Here is a 15,924-nt window from a genome sequence, read left to right on the forward strand (position 1 = left end):
TTCTAGTTCAGCCCCATCTTTTTAAAAAAGAACTTTAGGTAGGGTTAAAATTCATCTGTATTTTCCTGGACATGTCAGGCTTTTCGGTTCTTAATCACCTCCTGGGAAAATATGGACGTATGGTAACCCTATTGGTACAAAAAATATATGCTGTCGCACATCCCTTAAATCAGAACTTTTTATAGGGAACCCGTTGTTAAATCAGAACTTTTTATAGGAAACCCGTTGTTAAGATTTTGGCAGCTCATCACTGGGCGAGGGGCCAGGGAGACCTCAGAGACCCCTGTGGCTTTGCTCCAGCAAGTCTCCTTCTCCAGGTCTCTCTCTGAGGACTGAGAGAGTATTCGGGTTCACGGATGTGAGCGCCAGGAGGAACCTCTTTCGAGTTTTCTCCTTCCCTTTTAGTGATTATACTAGAAAACAGCCGTCCCTGTTTAGAAGGTAAGAGCCTCCTCCAGGTTTGAAAGCTGTTCAGTCTGATCCATCTGTTGCAGGGGAGTGCTCTGTGTGTGTGTTGCGGGAGAGGGCTCTGCAGCTCCCACTGTTGGAGGTCCACCCAAAAATGTGGGGCTGAAATAGTGCTTGGGCAGTGATACCCACCAGTGACCTGGGCCATCCTTTGGGCTCTCTGGTGAGAACCCTCAGCCTCCCGCCCTCAGTCTCTACCCTGATTGGCTGAGCAGGGGGTTATTGACAGGGAGGAGACTCAGGTCCTTGTTGGTCTCTTTCAAGACCAAGGAAATAAGTCAGAACCAGTTATATGTTTGATGAATTTTGCTGCTTCTCTGCATTAATGGTCTCTGAGCAGTTCATGATTCTCTCTAACATTGTAGTTCTCCTCAAATACTTGCTGAATAATTACTGTCACTGTTGTTGGTCTGGACCTCATCTGAGAGCACTTTATTCAGGTCATTCAATGTCTGAAATTCAAGATCTGATGGTTAGTTTGTAAAAGCAGCAAAGATTCCTGTGACACCTTGTGGACTAGCAGATGTTTTGGAGCATGAGCTTTCGTGAGTGAGTACCCACTTCGTCGGATGCTTGTAGTCAAAATTGCCAGGGGCAGGTATATTGAAAATCAGGGCTCTTGGGTCCTATTCCCAACTCTGCCACTGACTGGATGTGTGACCTAAGAGAAGTCAATTCTCCTTTCTCAGCCTTAGCTTCTCCCTCTTTCGAGTAGGGATAATAATGATCCGCTCCTACCTACTTCACGTTGGGTGGAGGCAGGGTAGGCTCTAGGTTTTTTGCCGCCCCAAGGAAAAAAAATTTGTCTGCCCCCAGCCGTGGGCTCCCCCCCATAACCCTTGCTGCCCGAGCCCTGGGCTCTGCCGCCCCCACCCGCACCCCCCTGCCGCCCCAGCTCTGGGCCTCCTCCCCACCCACACACCCCTGCCGCCCCAGCCCTAGGTTCTGGCCTTGCCCCCACCTGCCCCCCCGCTGCCGCCCCAGCCCTGGGCTCTCCTCCACACACACCCCATGCTGCCCCAGGTCTGGGTTCCCCCTTCCCCACCAGTGCTCCCCCCCCCACCTGCACCCTCCTTCTGCCCCAGCCCTGGGCTCCCCCCCGCACCTGCACCCTCCTTCCGCCCCAGCCCTGGGTCACTGGTAACTTGCTCCCAGGGCGGGTCATTCAGCAGGAATTTTGGATGTGCACAGAACACAGAGAGGATTGGTTCCCGCATGGTTACAGAACTGCAGTAAAGTGGAACAATTTTCAGCTTGTGTGATTGGAGGAGATCTGGATGCATATTATAAGACTGTCCTCCATAAATGAGGAAAAGCTGAGGTGCCTTTATTATTCTTTGTTTCTATGGGGAATTTGCCAGTGCAATATCACTGTCTTCCTTTTAAACAAACAAAACTAGAAAAAAAATGGCAATGGCTGTTGAAAATAGCAATTCCAGTCCTAAAAACCACTGGGAAGCATTTCTTGCTCAATTTTATCTAGTAGGATGCCCCTGGAACAATGGGATCGAGAAACCTGCATCGCTGAAAGTGCAGCCATGGAGACACCACACAGCAGCCTTCCCTAGCAGGGGCAGGGGGGCGAGAAGGGACGTCATCCGAGCTCCCTGCATCCAGGTCACTTTCCTCAGCCGGGCTGCGTCAGGGGAGGGCAGAGAGCAGCAGCTTCTGATGCTCCCCTCACAGCCCAGCCCAGGTGGGGAAAGTGACCAGGACGCAGGGAGCACATAGTGTTGCTCCTCGCTCCCCCCACCCTCTGTGGGGCCACGGAGGAGCATTGGGGCAGGGGAGAGCAGTGAGCACCTTTGCACGGCCACACGGTGCCCTTTGACCCCCTGGAGCCGTGGGCGGCTGCCGGGGGCCCCACCCCTAAGGCCGGCCGGGATCCCCAGCACGAACAGCAGAGACACAGGGAGACTGGCCACCCACTGAGCAGAGGTAGCCTGGGCGGCTCGTAATGGAGGCTCGGTGGGGGGGGGGGGCTCAGCCTCCCCAAACCTTGCCTTGCCAAAGGGACAGTGGGGCCCATGACTAGGGGCCCTGGCCAAATTAGGCCCCCCTGGAAAGTCTCCCCCATGTCAGCCCCAGGGCTGGAGGAGCTCCCACTCCCTGCTATGGCCCGGGGGCTGCAGCAGGGGCACAGAGCTTCTCTGGTCTCGGGGCCGCAGCGGGGCCGGGGTAAAGGAGTGACAGGGTGGGGCCAGTGGGGGAAGGGGTGGAACAGAGGTGACAGTGGATGGGGCCGTGGGTGGAAGGTGTGGAAGGGGGCGGAGCCACACACAGAAGTGGGGGGGCAGGGTTCCAGTGCTGGGGCCCCTGCACTTGTTCTTCCTTTCCCTGGGCTTTGGCATCACTAGCCCCTGCTGAGCGAGTAGGGGTCAGTGGTCCCCAAAATGTGGGGCGTGACTCCTAGGGGGACACAGAAGAAGATTGATGGGGGCACCTCAGGGCCTGAGCCAGCCCCCATGGAGGGCAGGGAGGGAGCCCCACTCAGCCCCAGCTCTTCCCCAATCCCCACCCTCAGCCTGAGACTCTGGCTCCCAGCCCGGCCTCGACCCCCTGACCCCTGTCCGCACCCCTCTCCCCAGCAAGCAACGGCCCCACTCCCAGCCCCGGTTCTCGACCGCGGCGTCCGAGGGGCCACAGCCATGGATACGAGGGCGCAGTGTGAAATGTTTGGGGACCACTGGGTTAGGGTGACGTCCTCAATCACTTCTCTGCCGTCCAATGAAACGATTCCTCACCCACCCACCCCTCCGTCAGGACGGCCTAGGTACGTTCCGCTGCCCTTCACTCGTACAGGAAGGAGAATAACATTTCATTGCACTCAATCCTAAAGTGATTTGTTACCCACCACCATCCCAAACTGGTCATTTTGGGGAAGCAGCCCCCTCATGCTGCATAGCTAGGCAGAGTAGGGGTGTCTGTGCAAACACGGCCTGTTCATGAAGTCTTCCCCCAGCTCCTCACTAGATGTGAGGGGGGAGCTCATTCAGCCCCTGCTTACACTTAGTATTGGGAAACTCCTTAGTGTCCCTATCTCTGCCGGCCTTAGATTTCTCCTCCTGTCCACTTCTTAATAGCTCAGATGAGGTGGTTGAGTGGTTAAGGTGCTGGACTGCTAATCCATTGTGCTCTGCACACATGGGTTCAAATCCCATCCTCATTGGATGCATTTAGTCTTCACTCTCCTTTATAGACAACCATCTCCCCCTTTGGTACAATGACAGATGAAACAATGTTGCTTCTGTTCCCCAAAATTGGGTCAGCTAGTAAGCTTAGGGAGGACTAATGACTCCCCAGAGTTTGGCAGAAAGCAGCACATTTATTATACTGACAGCTAAGCTCAAAAGAAGTGGGGGGTCGGGGGTGTCATTCTCACGCTCCCAGGACAGGCCTGGCACTGGAGATGTCAGGATCCTTTAAGGTAAGTGTCCCCCAGTGGACGGTGCGATGGAGGTAAGTCTTCCCAAGGCGTGATGGAATGTAACGCAGTGAACCACTGGCCAGGCGGTCGGGGCGAAGGGCATTCACTGGAGGTACAAGCTTGTGAGTGACTCCTAAGCACAGGGCCCCTTCCCCTTTTAAGGACCTGCTCCTCATGGCCTGCGACTGGAGATGACTTGGCTGCATCTGGTGGGTCACACTCCACCTTGGGCAGTGTCCATGCTCTGGGTGTGTGATCGCTGCCTAATGAGAGTCCCAGACACCTTGTCTGCCTGGGAGCTCTTCTGATCTTCCAGCTGTTCAACCAGCCCCTTCATCCCACAAGCATTGCAGGAGGGGGAAAGCCATTTCACAGGCATTCAGAGAGGGAGAGGAGACAAGCGGGGGAGGGGGGGAGTGTAACAGACCTTCTGGGCATACAGGTTATATGGAGCACACAGATCACTGCCGCTCCTACAACAGGGTAAGTTCTCAAGCAGCATGTTTCTTACTTTGCCCATCTGTCAGTTTCGATGATTATCGATGGAAATATTTTGCCATTGGGTTCTGTGTTTACACAGAAATTGACATTTACCCACAAATACGTAATTCTTCCAGTCCTGCCTAGTCTGCAGTTGGTGGGTTTAGAGGGACACATTCACTCTCCCCACCCCCCCGAGGCCAGGCCTGTGCTCTCCAGAATGTCAACTTCCCACAAAGCTGGGATCCTTCCCTCATCTCCCCCCAGACCGCTGCCCCACCCCCACTTCTGGGATCCCCTCCCCACAGTATCTAACCCCCCTGCTGGCAGGATCCCTCCCTGTTCCTTTCATTTCCTGTCTCCACTCTGGGCAAAAGCTCTGCACGGTTCCCACAGCAGAAGTTGAACCCAGGCCCCTGGGTGAAAAACAGGAATCCTGACCACTAGCCCATATGGGACTATTGGTGCAGCTGACGAAGTGGGGATTCACCCACGAAAGCTCCTGCTCCAATACGTCTGTTAGCCACAGGACTCTTTGCTGCTGTTATTACTACAACTCTCTAAGCCAACCCCTCGTGAGCGCAGCAGGGACTAGCGTGACCGGATGTCCCGATTTTGGGGCCTTTTTCTTACATAGGCTCCTATTACCCCCACTCCCTGTCCCGATTTTTCACATTTGCTGTCTGGTCACCCTAGCAGGGGCTGCAAACAGGGCTGCATTAACCCTTCAGGTTCTGAGGTTTCCCTCTCTCCATCCCCAGTGCCTGTGATCAGGAAACAGACATCAGGACTCCCAGGTGCTGCACAGACCATGACTGAAATCAGGACCCCATATTGCGCTAGGTGCTGTACAATCCCTGGCCAACACTGGGACACCCAGGGGGTTCTTCTCAATTTCCCTGACCCTCTGCTGCCCAACTGCTTCTGACTCCATCTGGATCACACACACACCCAGAAAAAATCCACCTTTCCAAACTGTCCTTCTTTCCCTGCCCCCTGATTCCGCTTTCACACCCTGGGCCCTTCTCCTCTCTTTGTGCCTCCCCCCAGGTGAGCAGAGATGGAGGCAACTTCAGCCACGAGCCAGCCCCAGCGAGCGCTGCAGCCCGCCCGGGGGGTGTTTGCAGACACAGGAAGGGAGCAGCTGGGAGCAGCAGCTGCTGGGAAGAAGGAGGCAGGATAACAAATCCCAGAGGGGGGCAGCTCCTGGGGGCGGGGCTCTGGCATGGGGTGGGGGCGGGGCAGCTCCTGGGGGCGGGTCTCTGGCACAGCCCGGGGGCGGGGCAGCTCCTGGGGGCGGGTCTCTGGCACAGCCCGGGGGCGGGGCAGCTCCTGGGGGCGGGGCTCTGGCACAGCCCGGGGGCGGGGCAGCTCCTGGGGGCGGGGCTCTGGCACATTGTGACGCAGGAGCCCGGGCTCAGCAGCTGCTCCCTGGTGGCCACGTGCTGCCGGCAGCGCTGGGGCCGCCCGGGCCGGAGCGGAGCCGCTGTTCTCAGCTGCAGCAGGAGCTGCCCCCGGCCCCGCTGGGCTCCAGGTGGGGACAGAGCCCGGGGCCCGGGGTTCCCCTGGGTGCGGCTGGCGGGGCGGGAGGGGAGAGGCTGGAGCTGCAGGCGGGGAAGGGTGGTGGGGCAGGCGGGGGGTTGATCGGTCTCTGGGCACCAGGGGAGCCCCGGGGCAGAGTGTGTGTGAGTGTCCCGGGCCCAGGCGTGCGCACGGGGGGAGCCCCGGCACCCCAATGCCCTGAGCCCTGGCTGGGGAGGCTGCTCCCCCCCTCCCGTGGGGGCTCGGGCGGGGGGGGGAGGCTGCGATCAGCTGTTTGCTGGGCAGGCTCCGCTCAGCTGCTCCCCCCCCGCTCCTGGGGGGCTGAGTGAGCCCCCCCCAAACAGCCCCAGGGGTCGGTGGGGGGCGGGGCCAGCAGCAGCAGAGCCCCCCCCCCGCTCCCCTAGGGCTGCCCCGCCCCGCTCGGGCTGGGGGCTCTGCCAGGGCCCCCGCGTGAATCGCTGCTCCCTGCCCGCCAGGCTCGGCTCCGGCCACAGCAGCGGCGGGTGCCCCGGGGAGCCCAGCTGGGCTGGGGCAGGGGGAGATTGGGGGGAGAAGTTCCAGATACCGGCAAATGCCGCGCGGGGTGGAGGGGTGGTAGAGCAGCCGAGCTGGAGGGGGGAGGAGAAGCCCCGCTGGGTTGGGAGGCGGGGGTGGGAGAAGCCCAGACCCCAGCAGGAGCTGCACTGGGAGTGGGGATGGAGAGGGGGTGAGGGGGCAAGAGGGGCAATTTGCCCCAGGCCCTGAGCCCCACGGGGGCCCCCACCAGAGTTTTTTGGGGCCCCTGGAGCGGGGTCCTTCACGTGCTCTGGGGGGCCCGGAAAACTCTTGCGGGGCCGGGCGCAGGAGCTTCTTCTGCTCCTGTTCTTCACCGGCGGGGGGTCCGTCCGCTCCGGGGCGGAAGGGCCCCCCGCTGGCGAATTACCGCCGAAGACGGAGCGGGACCCGCCGCCAAACTGCAGCTCGGACTTCGGCGGTAATTCGGCGGCGGGGGGCCCTTGCATTCCGGGACCCGCCGCCGAAGTGCCCCGAAGACCCGCGGCGGGGACCCCCCTCCGCCAAATTACCACCGAAGACCGGGCTGCACTTCGGCAGCGGTCCAGCTTCAGTGGTAATTCGGCGCCGGGGGTCCGCCGCGGGTCTTCGGGGCACTTCGGCGGCGGGTCCCAGAACGGAAGGGCCCCCCGCCGCCGAAGACCCCGGGCCCCCGGAATCCTCTGGGCGGCCCTGGTATCTCCATTTCCCCACCATCACACAGCCATGGATGGATTTAGCCCAGGAGGCAGGGTCAGTGTTGGCCCCATTAGGCAGGTGGGATCTAGGGCGCAATGAGGTGAAGTGACTTTCCCAAGGTTAAGCAGGGAGTCTGTGGCAGAGCAGAGACTCGAACCCAGAACACCTGAGCCTGAGTCCGATGCCTTGACCACTAGGCAACTTTCCCACCAAAGGAGAGGGAACCTCCTCTGCCACTTTGAGTGTGTGGGTGGGAGCAGCCACTAGACAGAGCTGCCAGGAGGTGGGGAGGGGGGTTGGATAGATTCCCTCGTTTTCCCTAAAATTACTGACTCTCTAGTCTCTTATTTTCCCTATTTTCTCTGTAATTCTTAAATTCTCCTCAGCTTTGGGATGTGAACCCAGCCCGTTTATCTGCAGCAATTTGTCCTTGGGTAGGTGGAATTTGCTGTCCTGTGTCACTCCCCCAGCGTGGGTGGGGGTTAGTGGGTGCTGGCTGGGGGAGCCCACAGACACGGCTGCCTCTGGGGGGGAGATGGGGGGGCCGATCTCTGCCAGCAACAGGACATGGCCGCACAGGAGGGGAAGGGAGGAGCCAGTGTCCCTATGGGGCCTGCCCAGCCCCTTTGGTTCTGCTCCTTTCCAGCATTTTGTTCAGAGACTTTATTACTGGGGAGGCTGAAAAATCTCCCTGTGGGCTTAGCCTGGCAGGAGGGGCCAGGTCTCCCCTGCAGTAAAGAGCTGGAGCATGTTCCCAGCATGGCAGAGCCTAGGCTGTGTCTCTGCAGGGAAAGATCCTGGGGGAATCGTGATGTGACATGAACTAAAGCCTGTTATGAAACCTCCACAACTGCCCTTCTCGCCCTGCCAGGCTGCAGGATGTCGTCCATGTTTCGCTCCAGCTCATCCCATCCTCCCATGGGACAGGGAAGGGAAACGGCTGCAGTGGAGCCAGCTCAGGCAGGGATTATTGGGGGGGTGGGGGTTTCTGGTGGGTTCCTGCTGAAGGGACAGCAAATACACAGGAGGTGGGAGGCTTGGGCAGTCTGGCCTGGAGGTTGGAGTAGCCAAAACATTCACGGGTGGAGAATGGGAGGAGGCCAGGGTGTAGCAAACCTGTTGGGACTTGTTTAATATGTGGCTTCCATTCTAGGAACAGACCCAAGTAGCTCTTGTGTCATACAGGAGGCCTGTGATACACAGGGGGTCAGATTAGATGCTCTAATGGTCTCTTCTGGCCAGAAAGTCGACTCATTTCTGAAAAACTGAGTGTAGCATTGGGAGCAGCGTCTGATGTTTCCCTGTCTAGCCGGCTTGCTGCCTAGAACGAACGCTCCTGGAGTGGGGTGATCCACAGGGAGTAGCTCAAACCTCCAAAGTGCCTGGCCAGGGGCAGGACATTGGCACAGCAAGGGAGGGGTGTGGCAGTGACATCACAAAGGCCTTTTGCAGGACCTCAGCCTATTGGTCCAAGGTGGTGGGGAGGTGGTGACCTCACAGAGAGATGCTGACATCAGCCAGGCAGGACAGGGGCGAGGGGCCAGGGAAACCTCAGAGACCCCTGTGGCTTTGCTTCAGCAAGTCTCCTTCTCCAGGTCTCTCTTTGAGGACTGAGAGAGTATTCGGGTTCACGGACGTGAGCGCCAGGAGGAACCTCTTTTGAGTTTTCTCCTTCCCTTGTAGTGATTTTACTAGAAAACAGCCGTCCCTGTTTAGAAGGTAAGAGCCTCCTGGAGGTTTGAAACCTGTTCAGTCTGATCCATGTGGTGACAGTTGAATTCTAGGTATGGAAAACACGAGCTTAAGGAGGCAGAATTTTATTGCGCACCTGGGATTTTGTCCCTTAGAATCACTGGGGACATTAGGGTTTGTCCTTTTTGTTTCACCTTTTCCTCCCTCCCTCCCTCCCTCCTTTCTCTTCGTCTCTTGCTTCTTTTGTCCTTTTTCCTGTTCCCCTCCCAACACCAGGAGGGGTGTGTGTGTGTGTGTGTGTTGCGGGGGACTGCTCTGCAGCTCCCACTGTGGGAGGTCCACCCAAAAATGTGGGGCTGAAATAGTGCTCGGGCAGTGATCCCCACCAGTGACCTGGGCCATCCTTTGTGCTCTCTGGTGAGAACCCTCAGCCTCCCGTCCTCAGTCTCTACCCTGATTGGCTGAGCAGGGGGTTATTGACAGGGAGGAGACTCAGGTCCTTGTTGGTCTCTTTTAAGACCAAGGAAATAAGTCAGAACCAGTTCTATGTTTGATGAATTTTGCTGCTTCTCTACATTAATGGTCTCTGAGCAGTTCATGATTCTCTCGAATCATAGAATTCAAGATCAGAAGGGACCATTATGATCATCTAGTCTGACCTCCTGCAAGATGCAGGCCACATAAGCCGATCCACCCACTCCTGAACTAATTCTCTCCCTTGACTCTGCTCTTGAATGCTCCAAATCGTGATTTAGAGACTTCAAGTAGCAGATAATCCACCAGCAAGCAACCCCTGCCCCATGCTTCGGAGGAAGGCGAAAAACCCAAATGTTGCAGTTCTCCTCAAATACTTGCTGAATAATTCGTGTGCACTGTTGTTGGTCTGGAGCTCATCTGTGAGCACTTTATTCAGGTCATTCAGTGTATGAAATTCAAGATCCGATGGTTAGATTGAAAATCAGGACTTTTGGGTCCTATTCCCAGCTCTGCCCCTGACTGGCTGTGTGACCTAAGACAAGTCAATTCTCCTTTCTCAGCCTGAGCTTCTCTCTCTTGCGAGTAGGGATAATAATGATCCGCTCCTACCTAGCTCAACACACTCACTCTTCCCCAGCACACACACTGTCTCTCTCCAGAACACAAACAGTCTCTACCCCGCCACGCACACTGCTGTTGAAAAGCAGCTGGCAATCTAGTAAGATGCCCGTGGAACGGTGGGATAGAGAAACCTGCATCATGTGATGCTGTACCAGTCCGTGAGGCATTGCAAACCCTTCCCAAAACACCCTGCAGCCAGTTGCACAGTGGGATAGTTGCCCACAGTGCACTGCTCTCTGTTGCCATCCACGAACTGCTAGCATGGATGTGCTCTGGTGACACAAGGGGCATAGGGAGGACATTCAATAGCTGTTTTAACTAAACACTTTAACTAAAGCAGCAATGCCGGGGGGTTGGTGGCTTCTTTGTTTCCTCACCCTGGAGTAAACTCATCTTTTTATTCCATTCTTGATGCTTCATGGAATAACAACAGACGACCGAAGAAAGACATGGACAGGGTGGGTCTCAGGGGAGGGGCAGAGAGGTTCGAGCGGTGGGCAGAGCAGGTCTCGGAGGTGGGGGCAGTGGGCAGGGCAGGTCTCAGGGGAGAGGCAGAGAGGTGTGGGTGGTGGGCAGGGTGGGTTGCAGGGATGGGTCAGAGAGGTGGCGGCTGGTGGGCAGACCTTGTGGTAGGGGGTGGAGAGGCACGAGCAGCAGGCAGGAAGGCCTTGGGGGAGGAGAGGAGCGAGCGAAAGGTGGCTCAGCCGTCCTCAGCCAAAGAGGGAGAGCGGGGGTGGGAAGTGGCCAAATAGGAGCAAGGGGGGAGCACAGGGGGGCCTCAGAGAGTGGAGAAAGGTGGGGGGGGCAGTGCCATGGTCTGGGCACCAATGGGCCCCCCGCTTCCAGCGCTCACACCCAGCCTCCCCAAATGCAAGAGCCATGGGCCACCTATTCTCTTCATCTTCACTAACCAAGCCCCTCCCCAAGCTATGTTGATGGAAGAAGCCCTCCTGTTGGCACAGCGCTATCTGCACCGGGCTTAGGCTGATATAACTGCATTGCTTAGGGAGGTAAATTTTTCACACCCCTGAGTAATGTAGTTACACCGATCTAATTTTGTAGTGTAGACCTGTCCAAAGAACCTTGGGAGTAAAACTTCCCCTGCTCCTCTGCTTTACTGAATCCAAACACCAGCAAAGCTTGTCAGGCCCAGATGGAGGTTGGCAGAGAGTCAGGTGTGTGCAGACATGATCCCTTCAGCAACTATAGGCACCATGGCTTAGCTGGCTAAAACCACTGTTTTGTATACAGAAGATCCTGGGTTCAAGTTCCAATGGTACCTTACTGAGTTGCTTTTGGGGCACCTGGAATCGGCTACTGTCAGAAGACAAGATTCAGAGTTAGATGGACCTTCGGTCTAGCCTAGTGTGGTTTTTCTTATGGTTTAAATTACACTCACAGGCACTGAGGATAGAGTTACTGAAAGTTTGGGAGTTAGGAGCTGATAGGTCAGTGGTCCAGTTCCTTCTCAGATGACCCCGTCCCTCTGGGACAGGGGCAGGTCTGAGCTCTCTCACCAAATGCTCATTGTGGCTGCCAGAATCTGTGGGCAGCTCGTTTAGTTTATGCCGAGGGTGGAGTCCTGTTTTGTGCACCGAGTATGAGAATGAAAATCCTAAACCGCCCTTTGAAATAACAAAAGCAGCAGGACGTGTTTCTGTCCCTGCCCCAGAGCAGACAGACCGATGGAGAAATGCCATGAGTCCAGGGTAATACTCCCCTGCGGTTTTACCATTTCCACTTGCTAAACTCCCTCCCAACCTTCTGGGCTCCTGGAGCAGGGGACTGAGCCTGAGCCGAGACACGGACACTGCAACTTTACAGCCCAAGCCGCATGACCCTGATTAATGTGACACGGGCCAGTCGTGGGTGTTTCATTGCACTGGAGACGTAGCCTAATGTTATGTCTACACTGCGATTAACACACCCAGGGCACCTGTCGCAAAGCCCGGGTCAGCTGACTCAGGGTTATGGGGCTTGGGCTGCAAGACTATAAAATTACAGTGCAGACAGATGGGCTTGAGCCCAACCTCTGAGACCCCACGAGGGGTGAGGGTTTCCAAACCCAGGCTTCAGTGTGAACACAAATATCTGCACCACAGTTTTTAGCCTCTCAGCTTTAGCTTCATGAGCCCACGTCAGATGGTCCAGGCCAGCCACGCTGCCGTCTTTATCCCAGGAGAGATGGACTCTAAGGGTACGTCTCCACTGCAATGTCAGCCCAGGGGTGGCTCGCTGTGCTCAAAGCAGCACCCTGGAAGCCCCATATTCACCGCTCTCATATAATGATGATATGGTTTGTACAAAGTCTGCCTGGTGAGGTATCATTTCAAAAGTCTTGGTCTGTTGAACATTACTATTGTGTTGGATTGTGTGTGTAGCATTGGCTGGGAAGTTTTGCTCTGTGTGTGTGACTGAGATGAGGTTGGGAAATGCCCACCACCAGCCTTTCAGGTGTGACAATGGAGGAGCCAGACCCGCTGCTGGCCCATTGAAGGGAGCCACACTCCCAAGGACTATCCCAGGAACCATGTACAATGCAGACTTCTCCGAGATAGCACAGCGACAATGGACACTGCTTGACTCACATCATAGCAAAGGTACTTCCTAGCAAGTTGGAAGAAAGTATGAAAGGGGGGTAGAGACATTATGAATTGGCCTCTCTCCCCCACACAACTCAACAGCTGGAAACACACCTGGATGACAAAACTGATTCAGAAATCAGAAGAAAATAATAATAGTACATTCAAACCAAAGTCCCCAAACACACTAGTAGTGGTTTTTCAGCAGAAAATTTTCAGTTTGGGGAATTTTGTTTTCTCAGTCAGACTTTGCCAAGGGAAGCAGAGAGAAAATGGTTGAGTTGTCTCCTTCAGAACAGCTTGGCCTAGCCACTAGGTCTGGTTCACTGTTGTGGCCTTGCTCAGGTTGCGGGTATTTTAATTATTTGGGGAGGTCCCAGGGTGTTTGGGGCAGATTATGAGGCTGTTCCCTTTTGAGATAAAAACTAAGAAATGCAGGACTAGAGAATTTTTTTAGAAATCTGGGATTTAGACATTTTATTTGAAGCAAGGGGGGAGGGGCAGCTGAGATTCTGAGAAGGTTTTTGTTTGCAAGAAGCAATATTGTTTGATCTGTCACTGTACCAAGGGGGGAGATGGTTGTCTGAAAAGGAGAATAAAGACTAAATGCAGCCCATGAGGATGGAATTTGAACCCTGCGTGCAGAGCACAATGGATTAGCAGTCTATCACCTTAACCACTTGGCCACCTCATCTGAGCTGCTAAGATTGGGACAGGAGGAGAAATATAAGGCCGGCAGAGATAGGGCCACTAAGGAGTTTTTAGATACTAAGCATAAGCAGGGGCTGAATGAGCTCCCCTGTCACATCTAGTGAGGAGCTGTGGGAAGACTTCAGGAACAGGCCGTGTTTGCATAGACACCCCTACTCTGCCTAGCTATGCAGCATGAGGGGGCCGCTTCCCCAAAATGACCAGTTTGGGATGGTGGTGGGTAACAAATCACTTTAGGATTGAGTGCAATGAAATGTTATTCTCCTCCCTGTACGAGTGAAGGGCAGCAGAACGTACCTAGGCCGTCCTGACGGAGGGGTGGGTGGGTGAGGAATCGTTTCATTGGACTGCAGAGACGTGATTGAGGACGTCACCCTAACCCAGTGGTCCCCAAACATTTCACACTGCGCCCTCGTGTCCATGGCTGTAGCCCCTCGGAAGCCGCGGTCGAGAACCGGGGCTGGGAGTGGGGCCGTTGCTTGCTGGGGAGAGGGGTGCGGACAGGGGTAAGGGGGTCGAGGCCGGGCTGGGAGCCAGGGGCCCAGGTTGAGGGTGGGGTTCGGGAAGAGCTGGGGCTGAGTGGGGCCCCCTCCCTGCCCTCCATGGGGGCTGGCTCAGGCCCTGAGGTGCCCCCATCAATCTTCCTCTGTGTCCCCCTAGGAGTCACGCCCCACATTTTGGGGCCCACTGACCCCTACTCGCTAAGCAGGGGCTAGTGATGCCAAAGCCCAGGGAAAGGGAGAACAAGTGCGGGGGCCCCAGCACTGGAACCATGACCCCCCCCCACTTCTGTGTGTGGCTCTGTCCCCTTCCACACCTTCCACCCACGGCCCCACCCACTGTCACCTCTGTTCCACCCCTTCCCCCACTGGCCCCACCCGGTCACTCCTCTACCCCGGCCCCGCTGCGGCCCCGAGACCAGAGACGCTCTGTGCCCCTGCTGCAGCCCCCGGGCCGTAGCAGGGAGTGGGAGCTCCTCCAGCCCTGGGGCTGACATGGGGGAGACTTTCCCAGGGGGGCCTAATTTGGCCAGGGCCCCTAGTCATGGGCCCCACTGCCGCCTTGGCGACGCAAGGTTTGGGGAGGCTGAGCCCCCCCCCGAGCCTCCATTACGAGCCGCCCAGGCTACCTCTGCTCAGTGGGTGGCCAGTCTCCCTGTGTCTCTGCTGTTCGTGCTGGGGAGCCCGGCCGGCCTTAGCGGTGGGGCCCCCGGCAGCCGCCCAGGGTTCCAGGGGGTCAAAGGGCACCGTGTGGCCGTGCAAAGATGCTCACTGCTCTCTCCTGCCCCAATGCTCCTCCGTGGCCCCACAGAGGGTGGGGGGAGCGAGGAGCAGCACTATGTGCCCCATGCGTCCTGGTCACTTTCCCCACCTGGGCTGGGCTGTGAGGGGAGCATCAGAAGCTGCTGCTCTCTGCCCTCCCCTTACGCAGCCCGGCTGAGGAACGTGACCTGGATGCAGGGAGCTCGGATGACGTCCCTTCTCGCCCCCCTGCCCCTGCTAGGGAAGGCTGCTGTGTGGGGTCTCCATGGCTGCACTTTCAGCGATGCAGGTTTCTCGATCCCATTGTTCCAGGGGCAGCCTACTAGATAAAATTGAGCAAGAAATGCTTCCCAGGGGTTATTAGAACTGGAATTGCTATTTTCAACAGCCATTGCCATTTTTTTTCTAGTTTTGTTTGTTTAAAAGGAAGACAGTGATATTGCACTGGCAAATTCCCTATAGAAACAAAGAATAATAAAGGCACCTCAACTTTTCCTCATTTATGGAGGACAGTCTTATAATATGCATCCAGATCTCCTCCAATCACACAAGCTGAAAATTGTTCCACTTTACTGCAGCTCTGTAACCATGCGGGAACCAGTCCTGTCTGTATTCTGTGCACATCCAGAATTCCTGCTGAATGACCCGCCCTGGGAGCAAGTTACCAGTGACCCAGGGCAGGGGCAGAAGGAGGGTGCAGGTGGTGGGGGAAGCCCAGGGCTGGGGCAGCAGTGGGTGTGTGGGTTGGGGAGCACTGGTGGGGAAGGGGGAGCCCAGAGCTGGGGCAGCATGGGGTGTGTGTGGAGGAGAGCCCAGGGCTGGGGCAGCAGGGGAGTGTAGGTTGGGGGGGCAGAGCCCAGGGCTGGGGCAGCAGGTGGGGGCAGGTGGGGGGAGGCCAGGGCTGGGGCGGCAGGGGGGTGCGGGTGGGGAGGACAGAGCCCAGGGCTCGGGCAGCAAGGTTTATGGGGGGGAGCCCAGGGCTGGGGGCAGCCAAATTTTTTTTTCCTGGGGGTGGCAAAAAACCTAAAGCCGGCCCTGCCTCCACCCACCGTGAGGTAGGTAGGAGCGGATCATTATTATCCCTACTCGAAAGAGGGAGAAGCTAAGGCTGAGAAAGGAGAATTGACTTCTCTTAGGTCACACACCCAGCCAGTGGCAGAATTGGGAATAGGACCCAAGAGCCCTGATTTTCAATATACCTGCCCCTGGAAATTTCCACTACATGCATCCGACGAAGTGGGGATTCACCCACGAAAGCTCATGCTCCAAAACATCTGCTAGTCTATAAGGTGCCACAGGACTCTTTGCTGCTTTTACAAACTAACCATCAGATCTTGAATTTCAGACATTGAATGACCTGAATAAAGTGCTCTCAGATGAGCTCCAGACCAACAACAGTGCACAGGAATTATTCAGCAAGTATTTGAGGAGA

The sequence above is a fragment of the Mauremys mutica genome, unplaced genomic scaffold (genome assembly GCF_020497125.1).
Source record: "Mauremys mutica isolate MM-2020 ecotype Southern unplaced genomic scaffold, ASM2049712v1 Super-Scaffold_100341, whole genome shotgun sequence".
Lineage (NCBI taxonomy): Eukaryota > Metazoa > Chordata > Testudines > Geoemydidae > Mauremys > Mauremys mutica.